Genomic DNA, 11,208 nt, shown 5'->3' on the forward strand with positions numbered 1-11,208 from the left:
GCTTTCAGCTCTTCTGCCGCACCTCAAAGACCGCGTAGCTTGCATTCGCTCCTTTTCTCACAGTTTGAATATGCTGCCTTCAAAAGAATCTGTAATTTTGACAACTCCAACTTGAATCTAACTCCAACTTGAATCTACAAAAATCAAGCAATAAGGTAGAAATAACTTCAAATATACTTTGAATAAAGATCTTTCACAGCATACAGAATTAATAAAATAACATTAATTAATAATGTTGATTTTGTTTATTAAAAAAAAAGTAACTGTGTTGACTGTTGGATGTGGCTGACGATGCTGGACCTGCCTTGTCAAATAGTTCATAGATGACAATCTTAGCTGTCTGGAATATTATAAAATGTTATCTTGTCCCTTAAGGGTTATTAAGTCACAGTTGGGGGTACATGTAAATTCACAAAATATAACGTCCAGCCTTGTTAAATTTAGCATAGATAAATACATGAATTTAATTTTAATTTTAATAAATCAATCAATCCTCTGTACTGCTTCTTGTCCTCACAAGGGTCCCCGGGAGTGCTGGAGCCTATCCCAGCTGTCTTCGGGCAGTCGACAGGGTACACCCTGAACTGGTTGCCAGTCAATCGCAGGGCACACAGAGACAAGCAACCATCCGCTCTCACACTCAGACCTTGGACCAGTGACCAATCAACCTATCATGAATGTTTTTGGAAAGTGGGAGGAAACCGGCGAAAACCCTAGCAGGCACAGGGAGAACCTTGCACTTCTGTACTGTGATGCGGACTTGCTAACCAGTCCGCCACCGTGCCGCTTGTTCTAAAGAGTCCCAGAAAATAAAAACACCCGTCCCTTAGTCAAAAGCGGAAAAAGTCCAACAACAACCCGACCATAATTTGCATTGTTCCATAAGTTAAATCAATGTCAAACCTAATAAAAGCTGACTTCTGGTCCTCAAAAATCCTACACTTATTTTAGTCCTTTCACAATCTCGCAGCATAGGCTCCATGGCCATGTCTCTATCGTTTTGGCATCCATTGAATAGTTCTACTGAGAATAGTCTTCGGGTGGTTACTATTAGCATAGCATGCATTAAATATCAAAAAGGCTCCAGAACAAATTTTCAAACCCATGCCCGCTTAGCTCATCCATAACCCATACAGGACCCAGACATGGTTGACCAGCTCTAACCTATGCCCACTTATCCCACACATAACCCAAACAGGACCGATAAATGGTGACCACTTCTAACCCATGCCCACTTAGCCCACACATAACCCAAATAGGACCCAGACATGGTTGACCAGCTCTAACCCATGCCCACTTGGCCCATATACAGCCCATATGAGACCCTCACATGGTTGACCAGTTCTAACCCATGCCCACTTAGCCCACACATAACCCAAATAGGACCTATAAATGGTTTCAGTAGTAGATTCAGTAGTTTTTATCATTACAGCATTTTCCCCTCTGTATAATGGACAGACATTAGGAGTGTTTCCTTACACTTAGATACGTTTATACTGTGTATATTTGCATGCTTTTTATGAATGTCTGCTGCTAATGTTATACATTAACGGCTACATTACGCCGCCGACTCTGTGTGAGCTATATCTTTGCTGCTGTAACACCTCAAATTTCCCCATTGTGGGACTAATAAAGGACATCTTTATCTTTATCTTTACCAGTTCTAACCCATGCCCACTTAGCCCATACACAACCCGTATTGCACCCACAACATTTGCCCAGTTTAAGCCCATGCCCACCAATCCCAGATGGCGCCCACATGGAACCCTGTACCATTGCCCACTTCTAGCCCATTCCCACTTGGTACCCAGGAATCCCGCATTTACCCCATTTGGGGCCCAGTTGGACATGTTGGCTGGGTACAGTACTTTTATTCTTGCAGTATTTTTATCATTGCAGTATTTTCAATCATTCAGTATTTTTTTTTATCATTGCAGCGTTTTTATTTATTTCCCCTCTGAACCATAGACAGGCATTAGGAGTGTTTCCTTACACTTGTATATGTTGTGGGCTGTAAGTGTGTATATACATGGGGATCTGTGTATATACGTATATACTGTGTATATTTGCATGCTTTTTATGAATGCCTGCTGCCAATGTTATACATTAACGGCTACATTACGTCGGTGCCACTGTGTGATGTATATCTTTGCTGCTGTAACACTGCAAATGTCCCCGTTATGGGACAATTAAAAGACATCTTTATCTTTAGAAATTGAAGATTCACTTGCGAGGCCATTTTCAACACGGACCTTTCAAGAGAAGCTATATCGTCCAACACTCGGTCAGTGCTGTCTAAGTGCTTTTCTGTATATTGTTTGTCCACCCGTGGTGTCATAAATTATGGTATAATGAGGGGGATTTATTCAAGTAGGACGAAGTAGGACTTCATTGAAGGCCCAGGTGTGAAATGCATGGCCCTCCACTGGTTCAAATAATGTCTAAAACTAAATTACCAGTTACATGTGCAATTTCAATATTCAACAATTATCTCAACAAAAAAGGACAATCTGAATTTTTTTTAAATGCACAATAAAACAGAAAAGCCATTTCCGGGTATTTTACAATTCAGTCTTCATTGGGGAAAAAACATTCAACAATTTGCTTTTCTTATTTAATACATAGTTCAGCACAGCAGGTGGCGGACAAGCACCTTAAAATGTCATTCGCCTACACAAGGAAGAAGAACATGCCCGAGGCGCTCCCGTGTCCTCGTCTTTCGGACAACCTGAGAATAATGTTCTTGAGGATTAAAGTTTATAAATGTAAGTATGATGTGATTTTTTATTTTATTTTATGTTGTTGAACAGTGTTTTTGTTTATTTTATAATTTCGTCATTAAAAGGCTGTGGCGGTTGGAGAGTCAGCTTCGTGTTAGGGCGTGTTAAAGATCCCGATACCCACACTACACCCTCATTGAAGTATATACGAGTAAAATTATTCGAGCGCGCAGCCAAAGTATATTGTCCACAATTATTTGCGGACTTAACCAAAATCCCATTGAACTGGCGATGTTCGGTGGAATTCTTGTGCCCATGCTGAAAAAAATTCTCTTCAAATGTACATATCGAATTATGACATTATGATAAACAGTTGCATGTGTGCAATTTCGGTCACTCTTTTAAAGTCACCTACGTGTTTTGTCCGAGTGCAGCTAGCGTACTTAGCGACCTTGTGTGCATGCGCCGCAGATTGTGAGAGCGCCTCAAATAGTACAAATGAAGCTATAGCTTGTTCCGGTGGGTCCCAAGCCAGGGTTTTTTCCTAACTACCACATTACTTAAGTTTTAATATCACTCTCAACGTCAAAATTGTTACAAATAAATACATAATATAACGTGCCGCCAAGCTCGATGACATAGGAGGCGGAAGTTGGTGTCGTCACACGCATTGTCCCAATTTTGCAATATCGGTACGCTTGGAACCTGTGCTCTGCAACACCCCATGTACACGTCAACGAGGAACGTATGGTGTAGAGTGTTTATTGCGATTGGGCCATTCTTTGTCACGGTCTTCTCTCTGACAAATTGGCATATTTAGCAGCCAAAATATAATGAGCCGTTGCTGTGATAGTAGTTGCAGCCCAAGGTTATTTTAGTAAACGAAAATGAACTCAAAACTTGAATAGAAAAAAATAAAATTCGATAATGAAAAAAATACAGTGAACCCTCGGTTATCGCGGTTAATGGGGACCGAGACCACCCGCGAAAACTGAAAATCCGCGAAGTAGCGGCGCACCTTCAAAAATGCTTAAAAAAAAAAGTGCGAAGTAGTGGTGCACCTTCAAAAATGTTTAAAAAAAAAAAATTAATAAATATATATATATATATATATATATATATATATATATATATATACACACGGGTAGAGAGAGAGAGAGTGAAATTCATGCTATAACAAAAAAAAAAAAATTATTATTAAAACTTATTATTTTTTTATTCCCCAGCCATTATTTTTGTATTTATTCAATTACTTCTTTTTGTATTTTTTTAATTGCTTCGACCTTTACCTGCTGGTACGCCGTCCGGTGTGCCCTGTGAAATGAAAGGTGGCATTCTTCATTTATTTTTTTTATTCATTTATTCATTCATAACTGACAGCCTCGCGCTCCGCTCGTGCTCGGGCGGAAGAGGTGCTCCTCTTCGGCTTAATTGTCATGCACGCCGGACCTGCTCCCCCGAAGCGTGTCTCCGTTCGATTGAACTCGGTTTCATTTCGCCCCGCCCGTGCCCGGGGAAGGTGCTCCTATTCGGCTTAACTGTGACACACGCCCGCCCTCCTCCCCCGGAGCTTCCATTCGGTTAAACTTAAGGGCCGTTTGGCACCGCCCGTGCCCGGGGAAGGTGCTTCTCTTCGGCTTAACTGTGACGCGAGCATGCCCTCCTCCTCCGGAGCTTCCATTCGGTTAAACTTAGGGGCCGCTTGACACCGCCCGTGCCCGGGGAAGGTGCTCCTCTTCGGCTTAACTGCCACGCACGCCGGCCGGCCTCCTCCGGAGCTCTCGTACGCTCCCGAACAGAGCGAAATGTCGCCCCGCTAGTGCCCGGGCGGAAGTTGTTCCTCTTCGGCTTAACTGCCACGCACGCTGGCCGGAGCTCTGGTACGGTCCGAACCGCGCGAAACGTCGCCCCAAATCGTGCCCGGGGGAACGTGCTCTTCTTCGTCCACTCTCCTCTTCGCCCACGCTCTTCTTCGGCGCATGCCGGCCGTCTAACAGCTCCAGCGCCCCGTCGTGCCGCTCGGCGAAACTACAATGTCCCCGAATATTTTTTAGACCCGCGAAGCACTGAACCCGCGAAAGGTGAACCGCGAAGTAGCGAGGGTTCACTGTAAAATGAAAATGCTCTTTCAAAAATTAAAACTATCTAAAACTAGTGATGGCAAAATGAAGCCCCATAAAGCAGCCAAGCCCTGCAGGGAAATACTTCACACACGAATGGGCTTCGAGATGCTTCATTTTTCTTGACTACGCCATCCCGTGGACAGAAAAATGTATAACATGCTTGGTGCATGCAATAAAATGGTGAGCTGTAAATCATGCTCTGCTTACCAAACAATATGTATTTGAAGAGTGATTTTAATTGTTCTGTTTTACTTTGTCTTCTCACTTCTCCAATATTCAGACAGCTCCGCCAAGACCAACGTTTCACCCCCACACTGATATAAAATGGACCCAACCGTTTGGGTCTCTTTCCAAATTTGGTACCAAAGCCTCCCCCACAGTGCGGCAGCTATCTTGAATTGGCCCGTTCCCAGAGAGTTTTACTTCATTCAGTGTCATTCAGTATTATTCAAAATCTTTCAGTGTCATTCCAAATCATTCAATGTCATTCACGATCTTTCCACATCCTTCCACCTTCCATCGTTCAGTGTCATTCCACATTCTCTTTGATATATAACATAACATAACAATAACATAATCCTGGGTCAGCAGACACCTAATTAATGTGTTAATACATGATACATTTTTATATAAGCAACACTTATGATTGTAACGTATTTTTAATTCTTTCTAGGCGGGAACTGTCCGAACAAAAAATTCATGCAATTTGTAATTAGACACTTTGTCATACAAAAAGTCACTCAGGGCAAGAGAAAAAAAATTGTCACTTGCCCTAGTTGGGCAAGTAATTTGGCCACTCGGGCAAGGCAAATTTTAGTGGCACTTGCCCTATGGGGAAGCAGTTTTTAAAGTTAACTTCGAACCCTGTGATGGTGTCTTGTGACCAGTCTTTATCAGCTGATGTTCCATTAAGGCGTGCCTTACCTGTCACAAGAATGAAGGCAAGTCACGCCCCCCGCTGTCCGTTCACTCCGCCAAGATGCTGCTCCAGGTGGTAGAGAGGATGAAGGCTCCCTTGTCTCTGTTCATGGTTTTTATGCCTCGCTTGCAGATCTCAATTGCTTCTTTGATCCAGCGCTGTAGTTTGTTCTCTCCGGTGCGGATGACCCTGCCCTTCTCCCAGTCCATGATGTGGTTTTCCCTTTTGCAGTGGTCAGTGATTGCTGATTTGTAATGTTCATGTTGTGCTTGTTCTTTTACTGCTCTGATTTTTTAATTTTTTTGACAGGTAAGTCACACCCTCATGGAACATCAGCTGATAAAGACGGGTCTCAAGACACCATCATGCGACACTCTGAAGAAGGCGAAAGACTCGCCGAAACATGTCAGGTAAAAAATTAACCTAAAACATAATTGTCTGCTTTTAATGAATCAGTCAAATATCAATAATAAGAAGACAAAATGAACCTAATACAAATAAATGAATGCTTAATAACTCCCCTGGACATGCTCCTAAAAATCCAAACCTTCACCTGTAAATAAAACGTCCCGACCTGAAGACATCTTAATGTTATTATTTTGTTATACACACAGCGCCGCCAAGTGGAATCAAAAATTTGTTTTTATTTTAATTTTCACGTACTGCACGGTGCCCTTTTGACGAATCCGACTGAAAATTAGTCAGAAAAGACTCACTTACTCTCTGCCGAATTTTGTGACGTTTTGGCAAAAGGCGTGGCTATTACGGTGCTGAAAAGTCCGATTGTACTCTGTGGCAACAAAAGCTCCGGCAACATTACTCAGATGATCCTATCTTCTCGAAGTTGTACACATTTGAGGATACTTCAGCCCTGAAGACATCTACCAACTTATTTTTCATCGTAGTAGTAGCGCCACCAACTGGTAAAAGCTAATACAAGTTATTTTCTTAGATGTTTTTCTCCGTGCAACTCAACAAGGTCGCCCTCATATATGCTCGGAGGACTGTTTCGGCCATGAGGATGTCACAATACGAAATTCATCCTTTTTCGTGAAAAGTTGTGGGAGTGGCATTGCACTGTTTGGCAATAAAACAACGCTGATTATGAGGTTCTAAATATGAACGACAACTCGTGAAACTTGACACACACATCAGGCAGAGCAAATTTATCAATATTTTATACGTTAGTTGTGCAGCTTTTTTGAAATGGCTCGCCATGGCCCTCGAGAAATGTTCAAAAAAGCAGCCCTGGTTGAGTGTTTCACCTCGCTTTTTGTAAATTTTATGGAGTACAGTGAACCCTCGGTTATCGCGGTTAATGTTAAAATGGTCGAATGGTCAATGACAAGAATTGCAGTGCAAGCACGTATTATCGGCGCGGGTTCGATCCCCACCTGATGTGCCTCGCATGATTTCTTTGGCTGCCAGGATGGCCGAGTGGTCTAAGGCGCCGCGTTCAGGACCCAGTCTCCCCACGAGGCCTGGGTTCGAATCTCAAATTTCCCCATTGTGGGACTAATAAAGGGAATATTATATTATTATTATTATATTATAATGGGGACCGAGACCACCCGCAAAAACTGAAAATCCGCGAAGTAGCGGCGCACCTTCAAAAATGCTTAAAAAAAAATACAATATATATAATAAATATATATATATATATATATTTATATATATATATATATATATATATACGAGGAGAGAGAGAGAGAGTGAAATTCATGTTATAACAAAAAAACCAAATTATTATTAAAACGTATTATTTTTTTATTCCCCAGCCATTCTTTTTGTATTTATTTAATTACTCCGACTTTTACCTGCTGGTACGCCGTCCGGTGTGCCCTGTGAAATGAAAGGTGGCATTCTTTATTTATTTATTTATTTATTCATTTATTCATTCATAACTGACAGCTTCGCGCTCCGTTCGTGCCCGGGCGGAAGAGGTGTTCCAATTCGGCTTAACTGTGACACACGCCCGCCCTCCTCCCCCGGAGCTTCCATTCGGTTAAACTTAGGGGCCGCTTGGCACCGCCCGTGCCCGGGGAAGGTGCTCCTCTTCGGCTTACTGTGTCGCGAGCATGCCCTCCTCCTCCGGAGCTTCCATTCGGTTAAACTTAGGGGCCGCTTGGAACCGCCCGTGCCCGGCGAAGGTGCTCCTCTTCGGCTTACTGTGACGCGAGCATGCCCTCCTCCTCCGGAGCTTCCATTCGGTTAAACTTAGGGGCCGCTTGGAACCGCCCGTGCCCGGGGAAGGTGCTCCTCTTCGGCTTACTGTGACGCGAGCATGCCCTCCTCCTCCGGAGCTTCCATTCGGTTAAACTTAGGGGCCGCTTGGCACCGCCCGTGCCCGGGGAAGGTGCTCCTCTACGGCTTAACTGCCACGCACGCCGGCCGGAGCTCTGGTACGGTCCGAACCGCGCGAAACGTCGCCACCGATCGTGTCCGGGGGAACGTGCTCTTCTTCGTCCAATCTCCTCTTCGCCCACGCTCTTCTTCGGCGCACGCCGGCCGTTTAACCGCTCCAGCGCCCGTCGTGCCGCTCGGCGAATCTACAATGCCCCCGAATATTTTTTATACCCGCGAAGCACTGAACCCGCGAAAGGTGAACCGCGAAGTAGCGAGGGTTCACTGTATGTATAAGGCCAAGACCTACAAAAAAGTCTCTTGGAGCAATGAGCTAGGTTTTACAGGAAGTCGGCCATTTTGAATTTACTTAAAAGGGGGCGGGTCACCACAATGGACTTTGTGTAGAAATTATTATTGGGGCCCGAGCAGCGACCGCGGCGAGGTCCCTATTGTTTATGTAGAAATTATTATTAGGGCCCGAGCAGCGACCGCTACGAGGTCCCCATTGTTTTTGTGGAAATTATTATTATTATTATTATTAGGGCCCGAGCAGTGACCGCTGCGAGGTCCCTATTGTTTTTCTAGAAATTGTTATTAGGGCCCGAGCTGCGACGGCTGCGAGGTCCCTATTGTTTTTCTAGAAAATATTTTTACTTTTTTTATTATTATTATTATTATTATTATTAGGGCCTGAGCAGCGACCGCTGCGAAGTCCCTGTTGTTTTTGTAGAAATTATTATTATTATTATTTTTCCGATTGTTCGATCGCATTTTTGACCCCCGAAACATGCACAAAAACTCACCAAACTTGGCAGTCTCATCGGGCATGGCGAGAAATTTGATATTTTAACGTCTAATATGAACAGGAAGTGAGTTTTGAATTTTTGAGAGTCCGACTTTTGCCCTTTTTTGCATGTTTACTGGGGTCATTCTTTTGCACCCTGATCCTAAAGGCTTCATCTGATTGCCTTAAAATTTTGTCTGTAGCATCTTAAGACCTGGGACAAACACTGGGGCTAAAATCTTTTGTTTCCGAAATACTATATGACGGGGGCGGGGCTTCAAAGTTTTCACTTAAGATTTCCTTCGCCGCAATGGACAAAATGCTTAATAACTCTCCTGCACATGCTGCTAAAAATCCAAAACTTCACATGTACATAAAGAGTCGGTACCTGAAGACATCTATATGTTTATATTCTGTTATACACCTTGCGCCAATCAATATCATTTTTTACGTTTTGACATACTGCACGGTGCCCTTTTAACGAATCCGATTGAAAATTGGCGAGAAAAGACTCAAGACATTGATCTTACTCTATCCCTATTTTTGTGACTTTCCTTCGAAGGGCGTGGCTATTGCGGTGCCGCAGAGTCTGATTATTCTCCGTGGCAACAAAAGTTCCTGCAAAATGATTCAGATGATCCATCTTCTCGAAATTTTTCACATTTGAGGATATTCAGGCCCTGAAGACGGCTGCCAACTTATTTTTGATCGCAGTGGTAGCGCCACCAACTGGTAAAACAAATACAAATTATTTTCGTTGATGTTTTTCTCCGGGCAGGTTCACAAAATCTACCTTATATTTGCTCGGATTAGTGTTTAGGCCTTGAGGATGTCACAATACGAAAGTCTTTCGCCTTCTTCAGAGTGTCACATGATGGTGTCTTGTGACCCGTCTTTATCAGCTGATGTTCCATGAGGGCGTGACTTACCTGTCACAAGAATGAAGGCAAGTCACACCCCCCGCTGTCCGTTCACTCCGCCAAGATGCTGCTCCAGGTGGTAGAGAGGATGAAGGCTCCCTTGTCTCTGTTCATGGTTTTTATGCCTCGCTTGCAGATCTCAATGGCCTCTCTGATCCAGCGCTGTTGTTTGTTCTCTTCGGTGCGGATGACCCTGCCCTTCGCCCGGTCCATGATATGGTTTTCCCTTCTGCAGTGGTCAGTGATTGCTGATTTGTAATATTCATGTTGTGCTTGTTCTTTTACTGCTATGATTTTTCATTTTTTTGACAGGTAATTCACACCCTCATGGAACATAAGCTGATAAAGACGGGTCTCAAGACACCATCATGCGACACTCTGAAGAAGGCGAAAGACTCGCCGAAACATGTCAGGTAAAACATTTATCTAAAACATAATTGTCTGCTTTTAATGAATCTGTCAAATATCAATAATAAGAAGACAAAATGAACCTCATACAAATAAATGAATGCTTAATAACTCCCCTGCACATGCTCCTAATAATCCAAACCTTCACCTGTCAATAAAATGTCCCGACCTGAAGACATCTTAATGTTATTATTTTGTTATACACACAGCGCCGCCAAGTGGAATCAAAAATTTGTTTTTATTTTAATTTCCACGTACTGCACGGTGCCCTTTTGACGAATCCGACTGAAAATTAGTCAGAAAAGACTCAAGACAATGATCTTACTCTCTGCCGAATTTTGTGACGTTTTGGCAAAAGGCGTGGCTATTACGGTGCTGAAAAGTCCGATTGTACTCTGTGGCAACAAAAGCTCCGGCAACATGACTCAGATGATCCTATCTTCTCCAAGTTGTACACATTTGAGGATACTTCAGCCCTGAAGACATCTACCAACTTATTTTTCATCGTAGTAGTAGCGCCACCAACTGGTAAAAGCTAATACAAGTTATTTTCTTGGATGTTTTTCTCCGTGCAACTCAACAAGGTCGCCCTCATATATGCTCCGAGGACTGTTTCGGCCATGAGGATGTCACAATACGAAATTCATCCTTTTTCGTGAAAAGTTGTGGGAGTGGCATTGCACTGTTTGGCAATAAAACAACGCTGATTATGAGGTTCTAAATATGAACGACAACTCGTGAAACTTGACACACACATCAGGCAGAGCAAATTTATCAATATTTTATACGTTAGTTGTGCAGCTTTTTTGAAATGGCTCGCCATGGCCCTCGAGAAATGTTCAAAAAAGCAGCCCTGGTTGAGTGTTTCACCTCGCTTTTTGTAAATTTTATGGAGTACAGTGAACCCTCGGTTATCGCGGTTAATGGGGACCGAGACCACCCGCGGAAACTGAAAATCCGCGAAGTAGCGGCGCACCTTCAAAAATGC

At 43.2% G+C, this 11,208-nt stretch overlaps 1 long non-coding RNA gene across 1 annotated transcript; it reads left to right on the forward strand.

The window, feature by feature from the left end:
• The first annotated feature begins 2,660 nt into the window (after nt 1–2,660).
• Nucleotides 2,661–10,225, forward strand: LOC148315691 (uncharacterized). Its single transcript, XR_015840681.1, has 4 exons — nt 2,661–2,765; nt 5,895–5,995; nt 9,949–10,049; nt 10,125–10,225. It is a non-coding gene; the product is annotated as an uncharacterized LOC148315691 (long non-coding RNA).
• Nucleotides 10,226–11,208: the final 983 nt, after the last annotated feature.

This window comes from Idiotropiscis lumnitzeri, unplaced genomic scaffold, assembly GCF_059441095.1.
Source record: "Idiotropiscis lumnitzeri isolate Australia: NSW breed Sydney's pygmy pipehorse unplaced genomic scaffold, RoL_Ilum_1.0 HiC_scaffold_58, whole genome shotgun sequence".
In the NCBI taxonomy this organism is placed as follows: domain Eukaryota; kingdom Metazoa; phylum Chordata; class Actinopteri; order Syngnathiformes; family Syngnathidae; genus Idiotropiscis; species Idiotropiscis lumnitzeri.